The following is a 16,835-nucleotide window of genomic DNA, read 5'->3' as shown; positions in this document are numbered from 1 at the left end:
TATTACTCATTCTAAAATTTTCAGACAATAGAGAAATGTGGAAATAATCAGGAGGATGGCCCACAATTCTATTGTTTAGCTCAGTTCCTGCTCCATTATGCTTTCTATCTCCCCACTCTGAAAACTGTCTTTTTTACTTACTTATTTATTTTGAAAGGCAGAGTGAAAAAGAGAGGAGAGACAGGGAGAATGAAAGAGATCTTGCATCTACTTGTTCACTCCCCAAATGGCTGCAATCTCCAGAGCCGGGCCAGGCCAAAGCCAGGAACCTGGAAATCCATGGCTTTCCCAGGCATTTGGGTAGGAAGCTGATTGGGAAATGGAGCAGCTGGGACTAAACCAATATCCACATGGTCTTGCAGACAGTGGCTTTACCTGTGGTGCCAAAACACCGTTGCCCCTGCCTTATAGTTAAGTAATGGTTCTTTCTTTGCCATCTGTTCACAATTACATCATTTTCTGGTTCCAAACAGAGTTAAAAAACAGAACCTGCAATTGTTTTTGCTATCCTTACCTTCAGCTGATTCTATGCTTTTTCTTCCTTGTGTGCTTGGTTGTGCAGGCCTCTTTCTATCATCAGCATACATCTCAATAAAGCCCATTCTCTTCAGCGGTTCTTCCTTGTATTTTCTTCCACATCTGCTTTCTATGTGACTGTAATTTCTTATAACCTATGTTTTCCTTAGCCACCCTCATCTGAGGATAAAATGGAACCATATTAACAGTGGCTAATTGTATTTTATTTATCGGTTTTGCCTCAAACTCTATTGTGGACTTCCAGGTTTCCAGTTAGAAACCTTGAGTAAAATTTCTTAATTTTCAAAGGATGGCAATGTATAAAAATAGTTACATTCTGTGCAGGTCTATGCACCAGAGAGAGAGAGAGAGAGAGACAGAGGAGAGTTAAAATCATAGATTAAATTGCTCATCCCAGAAAGTCTTGCTTATAAAGCTGGCTGTTGGTCTGCATCTGGGAACTTGGTTTGCAGGAAGGTTCTCACCGTGCCCAGAACTGATAAGAGCGACTTACTGTGCCTAAACCATTTGCACAAACAGTATGTTTATGTTGAGCACCAGCCTTCTTTATGGAATCTGGAATTTGGGCATGTGTCTGGTAGAGGATGTGCACATGACCAATCCCCAGTGAGGCACTGAGCCACTAATAAGCTTCTTGGCTGGCAACATTTCCCACATGCCATCACAACTAATTGCTGGGACAATTGAGCACATTCTGTGTGACTCTATGGGACAGAACCCTTGACAGTTTGTACCTGCTTCACCCTGGACTTTGCCCTACTTGAATTTTCCTTTGCTGTGTGTCCTTTTGTCATAATAAATAGTAACCCTAAGTACTATTGCATGCCAAGTCCTAAGTCCCCCTAGTGAACCTGTGACCCATAACACAACGCCGAACAGAACATATCCTTGAGTCAAATCCAAGCACAGACTATTACCTTTCAGTCTCTGAACTAAGAATTGGTCATGAGCAGGACAGACATGACCCACAAACTGAGGATCTTAAAGTAAATCATCTCATTTAATCCTTGTAACAATCCAGCAAAATGAAGGTTTTTGTAATCCATTATATAGATGTATAGAGAACCAAAGCTTGCATAGTCGGATCACCTGTGGAAAACATGGAAGTCGAACACAGCTAAATCCATTTTATTTCCATATTGCCTCCATATGAAATTGTTTCCCTTCTTACATTAAAATTTCAGAATCACTTCATTTATTTTCTTTGCAAACCATTTACATTTTCAGAACTAAAAGTAGTATCACTTCTCTTCCTTGTAACATCTGCTTTCCCTTAATCTATTCCAATCTTCCCTTCCTATCAGCCATGAATGAGATTTTCTGAGTCAATAGGAAGAGAAAGGAAATGAAAGTGGAAATGGGCACAAGAAAGGGAGCCCAGCAGCAGAGCCCGCCTCCACTAGGATGGTAAGTTGTGGAGAACGCAGGGCGAACCCAGGCTGGGGTCCACAGCCAAGTGGGGATGGGACAGCCACTGTCCCCGTGATTTCAAGTACTACTGTACTGTACCGCAGTCAGAGGAACAGAAGGAACAATGGGATCCGAGGCAAGATCTCTAGTCTATCTGGGGATAGTGGCACAGTTCGGGTATCAGGATAGAAGGATGAGAAATGTACAGGAAGGTTGTCAAGGCCCTCAATGGAGTCTAAGGCAGAACTATCTTCTCTCTATTTTCTTTTTAAAGATTTGTTTTTATTTATTTGAAAGACAGAGTTACTGAGAGAGGTAGAGGTACAGAGGTACAGAGAGAGAAGTCTTCCGTCTGCTGGTTCATTCCCCAAATGGCTGCAACGGCCGGAGCTGAGCCGATCTGAAGCCAGGAGCCAGGAGCTTCCTCTGGGTCTCCCACACAGGTGCAGGGACCCAAGGACTTGAGTCATCTTCTACTGCTTTCCCAGGCCATAGCAGAGAGCTGGATCAGAAGTGGAGCAGCCAGGATTAGAACCGGTGCCCATAAGGGATGCCAATGCTTCAAGCCAGGGCTTTAACCCACTACACCACAGCGCCAGCCCCAGAACTATATTCTCAAGAAAAAGTAGCATAAAAACCTTGAAGCTGGGTAAAAGATCCACTCTGAGACCTAAATTCTCAGATCAAAAGTTAAGAAGGGGGCCAGCGCTGTGGTGTAGTGGGTAAAGCCGCCTCCTGCAGTGCCAGCATCCTATATGAGCACCAGTTCAAGACTCGGCTGCTCCACTTCCGATCTAGCTCTCCGCTATGCCCCGGGAAAGCAGTGGAAGTGGCTCAAGTTCTTGGGGCCCTGCAACTGCGTGGGAGACCTGGAAGAAGCTCCTGGCTCCTGGTTTTGGATTGGTGCACCTCCGACTGTTGCGGCCAGTTGGGAAGTAAGCCAGTGGATGGAAGACCCTCCCCCACCCCGTCTCTCTCTCTCTCTCTCTCTCTCTCTCTCTCTGCTCCTTCTCTCTGTGTAACTCTTATTTTCAATTAAATAAATAAATCTTTTAAAAAAAGTTAGGAAGGGAAAATGGAACTTGGTGGCTACGTAAATATGCCCAGAATTACCCTCTGGTACACCAAATGTCAAGCTAAGAACACCAAGTCTAATTCTAGCCTCTTTAGCATTTTGCCCAGCTTGTGTGACCTACCAGGTGATGATGAAAATGAACTCATGAAGTTGAAGTCTTTATCACCCGTGTCTGGGCAGAGCTGATCACGGTTGAGATTGAAACTTCTTACCAAAGGAATAAACCAAAGCATGTTCAGCTTTGCAATATTTATTGTGGTTTTGGATTTGTCTGACCAAATCGAAAGACTAAGTGAATTAGGGATGAGCATTTGGCACAGCCGTCCTTACCAGAGTGCCTGGGATTGAGCCTGGGTTCCGCTTCCAATTCTAGCTTCCTGCAAATGTGCTCCATGGGAGGCAGCTGCTAATGATTCAAGCATCTGGGTCCTTGCCATCCATGTAGGAAATCCAGATCGAGTTCCTTTCTCCTGGAACATTGGCCTGGCCTACTCCAAACACTTTGCAAGCATTTGGGGAGTAAACCAGGAGATGGATCTCTTTTTGTTTCTCTGTGTGTGCTTCTGTTTCTGCATCTCTACCTTTCAAATAAATCAATAAATAAAGTTTTTATAAAGACTAAAGAACATATACATAAACTTTAAGGATGAGAAGAAGAGGGGGAGGGATGAAAGGAGGAAGGGAGGAAGGGAATATCACTCTATTCTCTATATTCTTAAATTGTGTCTATGAACCATATGGAACTTGTTAAAAACTAAATATTTTTTAAAAATAATAAATGTTGAAAAATATTAGGATCAAATAAATAAATAAATTATACTAGAAAAGATACTATTTCAATGAACTGGTGAGGTTATACAATTTTAAAAGTACTTTATTATCAGGCTGGCACTGTGGCACAGCACGTTAATCCTCCACCTGCAGTGCTGGCATCCCATATGGGCGCCGGTTCTAGTCTCAGCTGCTCCTCTTCCCAACCAGCTCTCTGCTATGGGCTGGGAAAACAGTAGCAGATGGTCCAAGCAGTGCAGCTCTGGCCAATGTGGCCATTTGAAGAGTGAACCAGCAGATGGAAAACCTTTCTCTCTGTCTCTCCCTATCTCTGTAACTCTATCTCTCAAATAAATAAATTAAAAATATTTTTAAAAGTATCTTATTATTCTTATACCAACCTACTTAATGAATATTTTAATGCTAGGTAGTCTGAGTTATAAACATCAGGTTTGTGAACATCTTATCCAATTACACATCCACAAATATCTGTTCAGTTCCTACTACCAGGGCCTCATGATTGCTGTGCAGTCATAATGACCAACACTTGTGGAACACTTAGTCTGCAATCTGCAGGGATGTACTTATGTTCATTAATGTGTTATTGCTTACAATGACCTCTGAGGTAGGCATTACTGTTAAATCTACTTTTCAGAGAGAATTCCAAGACACAGACAGCATCATCACAATTCTTAGCTGTGCTTAGAAGTGTCCCTTACTTCAAGCAATGAACAATTTAGAAACAGAGCTGAAGCTCAAATATAAATCATTAGTTGTGATGCCTCCTATAGCTTCCCCCAAAGGTGACTTTGATTCTGGATGTCTGTTTCTGCCCTTTGTTCTATTTGGCATCCAAATTACTCTAGTGCCACCTGTTGACCAGCATGGGGAACTATCTGATCCCATACTTTCCCGATAATATTTCTAGTAGGATTCTGTCCTACTTCCAGTTTCATTTTCTGCTTTATTTTTTAAAATATTTATTTGAGAGCTGGTGCTGTGGTATAGTGGGTAAAGCCTCCGCCTGTAGCGCATCTCATATGGGTGCCGGTTCAAGTCCCGGCTGCTCCACTTCTGATCCAGCTCTCTGCTGTGGCCTGGGAAAGCAGTGGAAGATGGCTCAAGTCCTTGGGCCCCTGCACCCGGATGGGAGACCCAGAAGGAACTCCTGGCTCCAGGTTCAGATCAGCTCAATTCTGACCATTGCGGCCAACTGGGGAGTGAACCAGCAGATGAAAGACCTCTCTCTCTGCCTCTCCTCTCTGTGTAAATTTCAAATAAATAAATAAAAATCTTTAAAAAGTTATTTGATTTATTTGAAAAGGAAAGCTACAGACAAAGAGACAGAAATCTTCAACCCTCTGGTTCACTACCCAAATGGCCAGAATGGCCAGGACTGGACTAGGCCAATGCCAGGAGCCTGAACTTTGAGTCTCCAATGTGAGTGCAGGGGCCCAAGGACTTGGGCCATCTTCCACTGCTTTCCTAGGCCATAGCAGGGAGCTGGATCAGAAGTGGAGCAGCCGGGACTCAAATTGGCACTAATATGGGATGCTGGTGTCATAGGCAGTGGCTTAACCTACTGCACCACAATGCCAGTCCCTTATTTCCAATGTTAAAATATATATTTTATACTCTTTAAAATTCAAACATATAATTTACATTTGAGAAATAAATGGCCCATGAGATTGATGTATGGGTGAACACTTATTCTAAGAAATGTAGTTCAACTTTACACATTTCCAGGCATCACTAGACAAGGGTATTACAAAACAGAAATATGGCTAGCTCTACTACAATTTGAATAAGAGAAAAGAGAGCTATCAATAAACATCTAAAAGTAATGAGTTCACTATTCCCTTAAAATATGAATATACAATTGTTACAAAGTAGCAGTAAAATTTTATGAAATCTAATTTTATGTCAATCTGCTATTACATAGGGCATAACACTCTCACAAAGCTTTTTGGGGACTACAGTCCGTGATTAGCTACAAAAAAATGGTCAGCTATCTGAAAAATAATTATTAGATGAACTGGACATCATTTCACTTACAGAAATCTGCCAAAGAAGTACTAAAGTTTTGGACCTTGACTTGTATACTTTAATTATTATACCCTTTTTTATACATTGAGAAATGACATGCACTCTAGTTTGCCAAAAAAGAAAAGTGCTTGCTATCCCTGTCACATAGTAAGGTGAACACCAGAACTACAAGGGGAGAGGGTGTAAACGAAATGTTATGGGGAAAGTTGTCACCTTGAACAGACAAAGAATGAATTATGAAACCCCCTGTTGTCATAGATGTACATGATCTTCATAAAACATTATATAAAAGGCATTTCAATTATCCCCAGCCCAGAAATGTCACATACTTTTTCATTCAATCTAATACTTCTGGATTCCTACTGAAAGGGGCTACATTAACAGCATGGAATAGTAGCTTACTGAAAGGAAACTCTTGAAGAAAAGTAGGGGAGGGTCATGGAAATGAACAAGTTACATAGAACACTCTTGACTCGTAGTAAATACATTTTCACAGCTCACAGTAATACAAAGCATAGTCAGTTGCAGAATTAATTCATATTACTTAAATATCAGATTATAATTTCAGATATCTATTTAAATGTTTAGAAGTTACTTATATAATATGAGGCTACTGATCTTTTCCTACAGTAGTAAGTGTACATCAGGAATACCAACGCAAACAAATCAAGAGATGAAGCTTTCCCAAAGCTGCAGTGTGAAAAGGCTATATGCGGTGGACCCCAGATGCATGACTAGGTTTCTTTGCTATAGGAAAGCATGTGGAATAAGCACTGAAGATGTGTAAAAAGGTTTCCTGAAGGGAAGAAGGACAACACCTATTTGCATTTCTTTTTCTGTGCCTTCTGTCACATCACATTCATCTCCTGTGCTGTCTAATGCCCAAAGTGTTGTCTCTGTAAGCAACTGCGTGACCAACTGTGTGCTGTCTGTGTACGAGTCTTCATTCAGTGCATCTAGTTCTGTGATTGCCTCATTAAAGGCAGTGTTAACCAGTGCTCAGACAAGCTCTGGTTTATTAAGGATATCGCAGTATAGGAAAGTTAAGAGCCACTCCCAGTGGCCCAGGTGAGTGAGTTGCTTCTTTCTGCTTTATATGGAATGCTTATATGGGAAGACCTTTGGGAGTTGTCTATCATTTGGTGTCAATCATCACCACATACAACCAAGGTATTGGAAGTTATCTCCCCCATCTTCAGATTAAAGACTTTCTTTATTCTCTGGATTATTTGCATTGGCTATTAACTACTTAACCAGCAATTGCAAAACAGTGGAGCAAATGGATCTCAGCGCAAATTCTACTTTCTCTAACAGTATGTTTGTTTATGTAATGGGGGAATAGAGAGGGAGAGGGAGAAGGAGAGAGATCAATCCTATCCTTTGACTTCACTCCCTACATGCCCACAATAGCCCCTGGCTACTTCAGTCCAGGTCTCTCACATGGGGAGCAGGGACACAATTACTTGAACCAACACCACGGCCTCTCAGGGTTCGCATTATCAGGAAGCTAGAGCCAGGAACCAGAGCCAGGAATGACAGCCAGGCACCCAGATGTGGGTAACAGGTATCTTAAATGTTGTCTTACCTGCTAAGCCAAATGTTGAACCCCTCCTGATAGTTCTCAATCAGCTGTGACTTCTTGTCAGAGGTATTGGTTTTCTGCTCAACGCTCACAATGACTCTCAGGTGGACTTGTGACCATAACTTCACTCTTGTTGGCTGCTAAGAGCCATTTGTGCTCTTCCATGCACAACTCTGAACACTGACATGTCACCACCTTTGTGCTGTTGGCTTCGCTCTCTGGATGACTCCATCTCCATGGTGGAGAGGCCGCATGCAGGAATGGTGGCAGTGCTCCAGGAGAGAGACTAGGAGGAAAGGAGGGCAAGTCACCAAAAAGCTGCAAGCGTCCCAGGATCCGGAAGAGTCCTCCTAGAGAGGCTTCACTTCTCTGGGTCTCTTTGACCAGCTTTGGGATTTAGCAGAGGACAATCTTGGAAAAGAGGGGTGGGACATCTATAGCACATTTTTCTTGGCTCTTTCTTCCTGATTCCAAATCTTAGCTCACTTTCAGAAAAATTCCTCCCCTTCTCTTTCTCTGCCCCATTTGTGAATCCCAACAGTCCTCTAAACCTGCTTTCCTACCCTGAGGATCATGCTCTGGACCTACCCACAGAAGAGTCTTCACATTGCGGGTAAAATCCATAAGGATAAACAGCTTGAATCTGAAGTGATTGAAACTGCTCACAGCTACACACACACACACACACACACACACACACACACACACACAATCACCATAATTTGTTTCCATTTAAATCTGGGTTTCCCCAGGTTTCCCTAGGTGTGTTCTTATCCATCGATTCTTAGGATGTTAGAGTTGGAAGGAGACTGAGTACACCCTTCTGTCTACAGGTCTCTATTTCTATGGAGCCTTTTGCAGATTGCCTGATCCTTCTGATCATTGATGTTTCTCCATATTCCAGGAATTTCTCTCTGTTCTCATTCATCGAGGAATGCCTGGGTTTGTGGCTGTGTGCGGCATAATTGGGCACAGCAGGTTTTGATACCCTATGGTAGGTCTTACTTCTCCCCAGATGAGATGAATTAGCTGTTGTGTTTCTGTGGCTGCAGAACACCCCTCCTTTATCACTACATAAGACATCAAGGACTGCACAGCTGTCAGCTGCTCTGTGTTGGTACTTTAGTGGTGTTTCCTAAGCTTCTTAGGAGTTGCCCACTGACTGCCCTGCAAGTACTTTCTAAACAGAAAAAAAAAGTTTCTCCTTTCTTGAGGGCTGCTTCTTCCCGTCCTGCTGCTGCTGTCAAGGCAGAACCAAGGAGTACTTGGGATTTCTGGCCCCATACTTTTTTTTATGGGAAAGGGTTTATTGAGGGAAACCTGACAGGCCAGAGGGAAGGGGTGAAGAAGCAAAAGAGGGAGAGGGAGAAGGAAAGCATAAGGGAGAGATCAAGAGAGAGACAGAGATCAGGAGATGGAGAGAAAGAGAGTCATATGTTCAGGAATAGGGCAGGCAGGGAAGTAGGAGCATCGAATCCCATTAGGATGGGGGTGGGAATGACACCGGTGGTTGGGCCATGTGGCCACCTGGCTTCCAGAAATGCTGGCAGGAGCTAAAGCTTAGGATGGCGTCGGGGTGTTAATTGGCGCCATAAAACTGCAGCATTTGGCCGGAGCCGCGGCTCACTAGGCTAATCCTCCGCCTAGCAGCGCCGGCACACCGGGTTCTAGTCCCGGTCGGGGCGCCGGATTCTGTCCTGGTTGCCCCTCTTCTAGGCCAGCTCTCTGCTGTGGCCAGGGAGTGCAGTGGAGGATGGCCCAGGTGCTTGGGCCCTGCACCCCATGGGAGACCAGGAAAAGTACCTGGCTCCTGGCTCCTGCCATCGGATCAGCGCGGTGTGCCGGCTGCAGCGTGCCGGCCGCGGCGGCCATTGGAGGGTGAACCAACGGCAAAGGAAGACCTTTCTCTCTGTCTCTCTCTCTCACTGTCCACTCTGCCTGTCAAAAAAAAAAAAAAAAAAAAAAAAACTGCAGCATTTTACTAACATTCCCTCTTTTGTTTTTATAAAGCAGGAGTTGTGTGAGATTGCATTAGTCCAAAAAGTCCAAGAGGGGTAGAGGGAATATGATCTGTCTTTAGAGCTACTTCCTGCTGACATGGGGCAACGAGATACTCTCCTGGTGTGGGGCGATGTCTCAAGCCACTCTCTCCTGGGTGGGGAGCCAAGTATATCCCTGTAGCAGCATTTGGTTAACTGCCTAGTTGCTGAAGGTCTGGCCCCGTACTTTCTTTTCTTTTTTTAAAGATTCATTTATGTATTTGAAAGGCAGAGTTACAGAGAGGCAGAAGCAGAGAGAGGGGGGGGGGGTCTTCTATCTACTGGTTTACTCCCCAGATGGCTGCAACGGAGAGCTGTGCAGATCTGAAGCCAGGAGCCAGGAGCAATGTGGGTGCAGGGCCCAATTTGGGCCATTCTCCACTGCCTTCCCAGGCCATAGCAAAGAGCTGGATGGGAAGCGTAGCAGCCAGGACTTGAAGTGGCGCCCATATGGGATGCACAGTGCCCCCCCCCCCAATACTTTCAACAGTGCCTCTTCCCAGTTCTTTGGTATTGACCTTTGACATTCAATCTGATACATTTTTCAAAATCAACTTTTCAGGGACATTTCCAACCTGTTTGTATCCTCTAATCCAACCAAAAGAGAACTTCTAGACCTGCCATTTGCCTCTTTGAGAAGTTTAGCAGGGACTGTTTCCATATAGAGGGTATTTCGTATTTCCTTAAGCCCACTCATCCTTTTACCCTCCATTCCCCTAAAGTGGATAGATTTAGAGGGGTCTCAGTCTCACCCTTAGTTTGCATTATGTCCAGGAGCAAGAGACTCCTGCATCAGTAACCTAGGTCCCTCTTAATTTACTTCGAGTGATGTTATTGGTGAGTGGTAGTATCTGTGGGAATAGCCCTCGTGAATGAAGTGTCTGAGTGCGTGTCAGAAGGTTAGGGCCCCTCTTAGTTTCAACGTAGACAATTGCTTTCTCTGATGAGCTTCCTTCAGTTTCCTTTGGTGGATATAGAACTGGGAAGAATTAAAAAAGAAAAAGGCTTTTACCACATGTGCTTCTTTTTTTATGGAAAACTTTTATTTAATAAATATAAATTTTGAAAGTACAACTTTTGGATTATAGCGGTTCTTCCTCCCATACCTGCCCTCCCACCCCCAGAGCATCCCACCTGCTACTCCCTCTCCCATCCCATTCTTCAGTAAGATTCATTTTAATTATCTTTATATACAGAAGATCAACTCTATACTAAGTAAAGATTTCAACAGTTTGCACCCACACAGACTCACAAAGTATAAAGTACTGTTTGAAGACTAGTTTTACCATTAATTCTCATAGTACAACACATTAAGGACAGAGATCCTACATGGGGAGTAAGTGCACAGTGACTCCTGTTGTTGATTTAACAATTGACACTCTTATTTATGATGTCAGTAATCATCTGAGGCTCTTGTCATGAGCTGCCAAGGCTATGGAACCTCTTTTTTTATTTTAAAAATATTTACTTTATTTATTATCTTCCTTCAGCATTTTTTGCCTTATGTTTTTTTTTTGTCTTTTCTTTTTTTTAACTTTTATTTAATGAATATAAATTTCCAAAGTACAGCTTGTGGATTACAATGGTTTTCCCCCCTATAACTTCCCTCCCACCCACAACCCTCCCATCTCCCGCTCCCTCTCCCCTTCCATGCACATCAAGATTCATTTTCAATTCATTTATATACAGAAGATTAGTTTAGTATATATTAAGTAACGATTTCAACAGTTTGCACCCACACAGAAACACAAAGTGAAAAATACTGTTTGAGTACTAGTTATAGTATTAATTCACATTGTACAGCACATTAAGGACAGAGATCCTACATGAGCAGTATGTGCACAGTGACTCCTGTTGTTGACTTTACAAATTGACACTCTCGTTTATGGTGTCAGTAATCACCCTAGGCTCTTGTCATGAGTTGCCAAGGCTATGGAGGCCTTTTGAGTTCACAGACTCTGATCATATTTAGACACGGTTGTAGTCAAAGTGGAAGTTCTCTCCTCCCTTCAGAGAAAGGTACCTCCTTCTTTGATGACCTGTTCTTTCCACTGGGATCTCACTCACAGAGATCTTTCATTTAGGTCATTTGTTTTCGCCACAGTGTCTTGGCTTTCCATGCCTGAAATACTCTCATGGGCTCTTCAGCCAGATCCGAATGCCTTAAGGGCTGATTCTGAGGCCAGAGTGCTGTTTAGGACATCTGCCATTCTGAGTCTGCTGTGTATCCCACTTCCCATGTTGGATTTTTCTCTCCCTTTTTGATTCTATCAGTTAGTATTTGCAGACACTAGTCTTGTTTATGTGATCCCTTTGACTCTTAGTCATTACGATCATTACGATCAATTGTGAACAGAAATTGATCACTGGGACTAGTGAGATGGCATTGGTACATGCCACCTTGATGGGATTGAATTGGAATCCCCTGGCACGTTTCTAACTCTACCATTTGGGGCAAGTCAGTTTGGGATTGAGCATGTCCCAAATCTCTTCCCTCTCTTATTCCTACTCATATTTAACAGGGTTCCCTTTTCAGTTAAGTTTCAACACTTAAGAATAATTGTGTATTAATTACAAAGTTCAACCAATAGTATTAAGTAGAACAAAAAAAATACTAAAAGATGATAAAGTATTAAGTTGCTCATTAACAGTCAGGGCAAGGGCTGATCAAGTCACCGTTTCTCATAGTGTCCATTTCACTTCAACAGGTTTCCTTTTTGGTGCTCGGTTAGTTGTCACTGATCAGGGAGAACATATGATATTTGTCCCTTTGGGACTGGGGAAGGCTCTTGAGTTCACCAACTCTGATCTTATTTAGACAAGGCCATAATCAAAGTGGAAGTTCTCTCCTCCCTTCAGAGAAAGGTACCTCCTTCTTTGATGGCCCATCACATGCTCTTCTATACTTTCATTCTAAGATGAAGAGATGGAGGAACAAAGAGCTAAAATGATCTGCCAGAGTCACACAACCAGAGAATGGCAAAGCAGAAGACCGAATCTAGGGCTCCTGCTTCATAGACTAAGTTTATTTTCCTATTTTGCTTAAAAATCAATATTGTATCAGTTTATGTTTTTCAGGGCAGGCACCTAGCCTAGTGGTAAAGACACTTCTTGGGATGCCCACATACCATAGCAAACTGCGTTGTTTCACAGTTCCAGCTAAGTTACCAATTTCAGCATTATGCTAATACCCACCCTGGAAGACAGCAGGTCATTGCTCAAGTAGTTGAGTCCTTTCCTTTTTTTTAAACTTTTATTTAATGAATATAAATTTCCAAAGTACAGCTTTTGGATTACAATGGCTTCCCCCCCATAACTTCCCTCGCACCTGCAACTCTCCCATCTCCTACACTCTCTCCCATTCCATTCACATCAAGACTCATTTTCAATTATCTTTATATACAGAAGATCAATTTAGTATATATTAAGTAAAGATTTCAACAATTTGCACCCACGCAGAAACACAAAGTGTAAAATACTGTTTCAGTACTAGTTATAGCATTAATTCACATTGTACAGCACATTAAGGACAAAGATCCTACATGGGGAGTAAGTGCACAGTGACTCCTGCTGTTGACTTAACAATTGACACTCTTGTTTATGGCATCAGTAATCACCCTAGGCTCTTGTCATGAGCTGCCAAGGATATGGAAGCCTTTTGAGTTCGCCAACTCTGATCTTATTTAGACAAGGTCATAGTCAAAGTGGGAGTTCTCTCCTCCCTTCAGCCTTTCTCTCCTTTTGAGAGAACCAAATGGAGTTCCAGGCTCCTGGTTTTGGCCTAGACCAAACCTGGATGTTGTGGGTATTTAGGGAGTAAACCAATAGATGGAAACTTTCTCTCTTTCTCACTCTTTCTCAAATAAAACAGCACTAAATTTTAAAATGTTTCATTTTTCAATGTTATTATGGACTCAGTGGCCTCACCTCAGAAGCAGCTGATACTTTTTTTTAAGATTTATGTATTGGCTGGCGCCCCAGCTCAACAGGCTAATCCTCCACCTGAGGTGCCGGCACACCGGGTTCTAGTCCTGGTCGGGTCAGCGGATTCTGTCCCGGTTGCCGTCTTCCAGGCCAGCTCTCTGCTGTGGCCCAGGAGTGCAGTGGAGGATGGTTCAAGTGCTTGGGCCCTGCACCCATGGGAGACCAGGAGAAGCACCTGGCTCCTGGCTTCAGATCAGCGCCGTGCGCTGGCCACGGCAGCCATTAGAGGGTGAACCAATGGCAAAGAAAGACCTTTCTCTCTGTCTCTCTCTCTCACTGTCCACTCTGCCTGTCAAAAAAAAGTTATGTATTTATTTGAAAGTCAGAGTTACACAGAGAGAGGAGAGGCAGAGAGAGAGGTCTTCCATCCGCTGGTTCACTCCCCAATTGGCTGCAAGAGCCAGAGCTGTGCCGATCCAAAGCCAGAAGTCAGGAGTTTCTTCCAGGTCTCCCACGCGGTTGCAGGGGTCCAAGGACTTGGGCCATCTTCTGCTTTCCCAGGCCACAACAGAGAGCTGGATCGGAAGTAGAGCAGCCGGGTCTCAAGCCGGTGCTCATATGTGATGCCAGCACTTCAGGCCAGGGCATTAACCCACTGTGCCACAGTGCTGGCCCAGGCAGATGATTTTTTTAAAAAAGATTTTTATTTATTTATTTGAGAGTTAGAGTTACAGTAAGACAAGAGACAGAGAAAAAGGTCTTCCATCTGCTGGTTCACTCCCCAAATGGCCACAACGGCCGGAGCTGCACCAATCTGGAACCAGGAGCCAGGAGCTTCTTCCAGGTCTCCCACGCAGGTGCAAGAGCCCAAGAACTTGGGCCACCTTCTACTTTCCCAGACCATAGCAGAGAGCTGGATCAGAAGAGGGGCAGCTAGAACTTGAACCGGTGCCAAAAGCCCCGCAGATGATTATTTAAATCAAGTTTTCGATAGGAAAATGCATTTCTGAACCTAAATATTCAGTTTTTCCAAGGATCTTGGGAACATTTATGAAAATTTCCAGATGCCAATTGAATATTGCAAAATTCTTAAATGAAAACAAAGCAACCCAGGCATTTCTACCAAAGGAAAAGCCCATGCATAACAGGTAAGGGAATTTAACAGCAATCAGATAGGCTGGGAGAAGAATAAATACCTCCATCATCAGCCCACAGGCTTAGTTCACTGTTCAAATCCATAATTTGAATAACTCAAATTACTGGTCTCATTAATATGCTCTTTGAATTGTGCTCTCCTTATTCTGGTTTTATTATAGCACCTACCTTCTGTCTGGAGTGCTATTAAAGTTACAAATAAATTTTTTGACCATTTAAAATGTTAAGTTATATGGAGGTGGGAGTTGTGGCACTTGGGTTAAGCCATCACTTGGAACACAGGCATCCCATATCAGTGGAGTGCCTGGGATCCAGTCCCACCTCTGTGTTCAATCCAGCTTCCTTTAATGTGCCTGGGAAGGCAATAGATGATGGCTCAAATGCTCAGGTTCCTGGTGCCCACACGAGAGATACGAGGGAGCTCCTTTTCCCACCTTCAGCCTCTTCCAGCCCTGGCTATTGTGGTCATTTGGGGAGTGAACCAGCAGATGGAAGATCTGTCTCTCTCCTTCTCTACAAATCTGCCTTTCAAATAAAAATGAATTAAAACTTTTTTTATAAATACCAATTAATAATAACAAAGAGAAAATTTCCACATTGAGAAACATTTTCCTAATGAATTGGTGTGGAGATTGGTGGAAAAGTCCACCTTCAAACATTTTAGGGTTTCCATGGAAACAATAAGAGCTACCATTTACTGAGCACTTACTTTGTGCTCCAAGCTCCCAGCCCCCTATTGTACTGAATGCCTTATGCTTTGTATTTCTTCCAAATATGTTTCTCCGCTTCTGCACAGGTAGAAATTGGAACTCTGCTTCCTTCACGATTTTGTGTCCGTCAGTCCAATTTCTTCATCTTCTGCTATTCATACTTTTCCTATTTCCTTTGTGACTCTAGATCCCATCATCCATATCTGCCTGAGGTGCTCCCTTCCGTCTCTTTCTATTCCATCTTTCAATGAAGCCACTCTCCTCAAGGGAAAGTCTAAAGATGACGCCACACAGCAGAAGATTCTGACTAATGCTTCCCAAGCCTTCTCTTTGCTTCCACACTTATTATAGTACAGACCTGCACTTGTCCTTCTCCTTGTATTTGTGTACTTGTGGTTATCTTGTTTCTCTTAAGCCACCAACTTCTTTAAAATAATTATTCTTGGATCATTGCCTTTTGGGGACAGTTTTGGTAAAGACATGATTTTTAAAAATAAAGTGAAGTATAAAACTTGTTAGCATTCATTTTTTAAAAAATGCACAGAAAGTTGAAAAGAAGGTCAGGGTAAATAATAAAGATGCTATTTTTAGAGGGTGACAGTAAGTCTATCAGATAGGAATTGGATGAGGTGACTTTTGAGGTTCCTGTTGGGCGTGATTCTATCATTGCCTTCATGCCAACTGGTGGCAGAATGGTGTAGAATAGCAGTAGACCATGCAAGATAAGTTCAAAGGACAACAGTTCACAGAGTGAGAGCCAGAGGTTAGATGTAAAACAAAGCAGAGCTGGAAAGGCAAACAATAGCTAAAACAATTTTAACTGAAATAGCCAAACTCATGTAAAACACAAAGTGCTGACTCTCCAGAGTCCAGAAGATCAAATATATATAAAATATCTAAGCTATTTCGTTACTATACATTCTCAAACAAAACCCAGGAACAATAAAGCTTTTCAGATCTAATACTCTTTTGAGGTGTTTGGTTTAGTTTCCAGTTCAACAAGTAAGTTTTGGCCGGCACCGCGGCTCACTAGGCTAATCCTCTGCCTTGCGACGCCAGCAAACCCGGTTCTAGTCCCGGTCGGGGCACCAAATTCTGTCCCGGTTGCCCCTCTTCCAGGCCAGCTCTCTGCTGTGGCCAGGGAGTGCAGTGGAGGATAGCCCAAGTGCTTGGGCCCTGCACCCCATGGGAGACCAGGATAAGTACCTGGCTCCTGCCATCAGATCAGCGTGGTGCGCCGGCCGCAGCACGCCAGCCGCGGCGGCCATTGGAGGGTGAACCAACGGCAAAAGGAAGACCTTTCTCTCTATCTCTCTCTCACTGTCTACTCTGCCTGTAAAAAAAAAAAAAAAAAAAAAAAAAAAAAAAAAAAAAAAAGGTAAGTTTTGTTGTTAATGTTATTTACTATTTCACTAGCAAAAACTATATTAAATAAACCTTATGAATGCAATTAAAAGTAAAACTCTTCTTGGAAGCACTGTAGCAATGTAGTCTTAACAGTGCCAACACAGAAAATGGTAAAGAAATATTTCACTTGGCTCCACAACATTAATGTTTTAAAGAAGTGGTGGAGAATTTCCAGCCAA

The 16,835-nt window shown here is 43.0% G+C and overlaps 1 pseudogene; it reads right to left on the bottom strand.

Annotated features, from left to right (window-relative positions):
* Positions 1 to 6,586: 6,586 nt before the first annotated feature.
* LOC127490924 (14-3-3 protein theta pseudogene) overlaps positions 6,587 to 16,835 on the bottom strand; it is a 30,396-nt pseudogene continuing 20,147 nt past the window's right edge.

The sequence above is a fragment of the Oryctolagus cuniculus genome, chromosome 11 (assembly GCF_964237555.1).
Source record: "Oryctolagus cuniculus chromosome 11, mOryCun1.1, whole genome shotgun sequence".
Taxonomy (NCBI): Eukaryota; Metazoa; Chordata; class Mammalia; order Lagomorpha; family Leporidae; genus Oryctolagus; species Oryctolagus cuniculus.
This window is presented reverse-complemented; position numbering and strand designations above follow the sequence as displayed.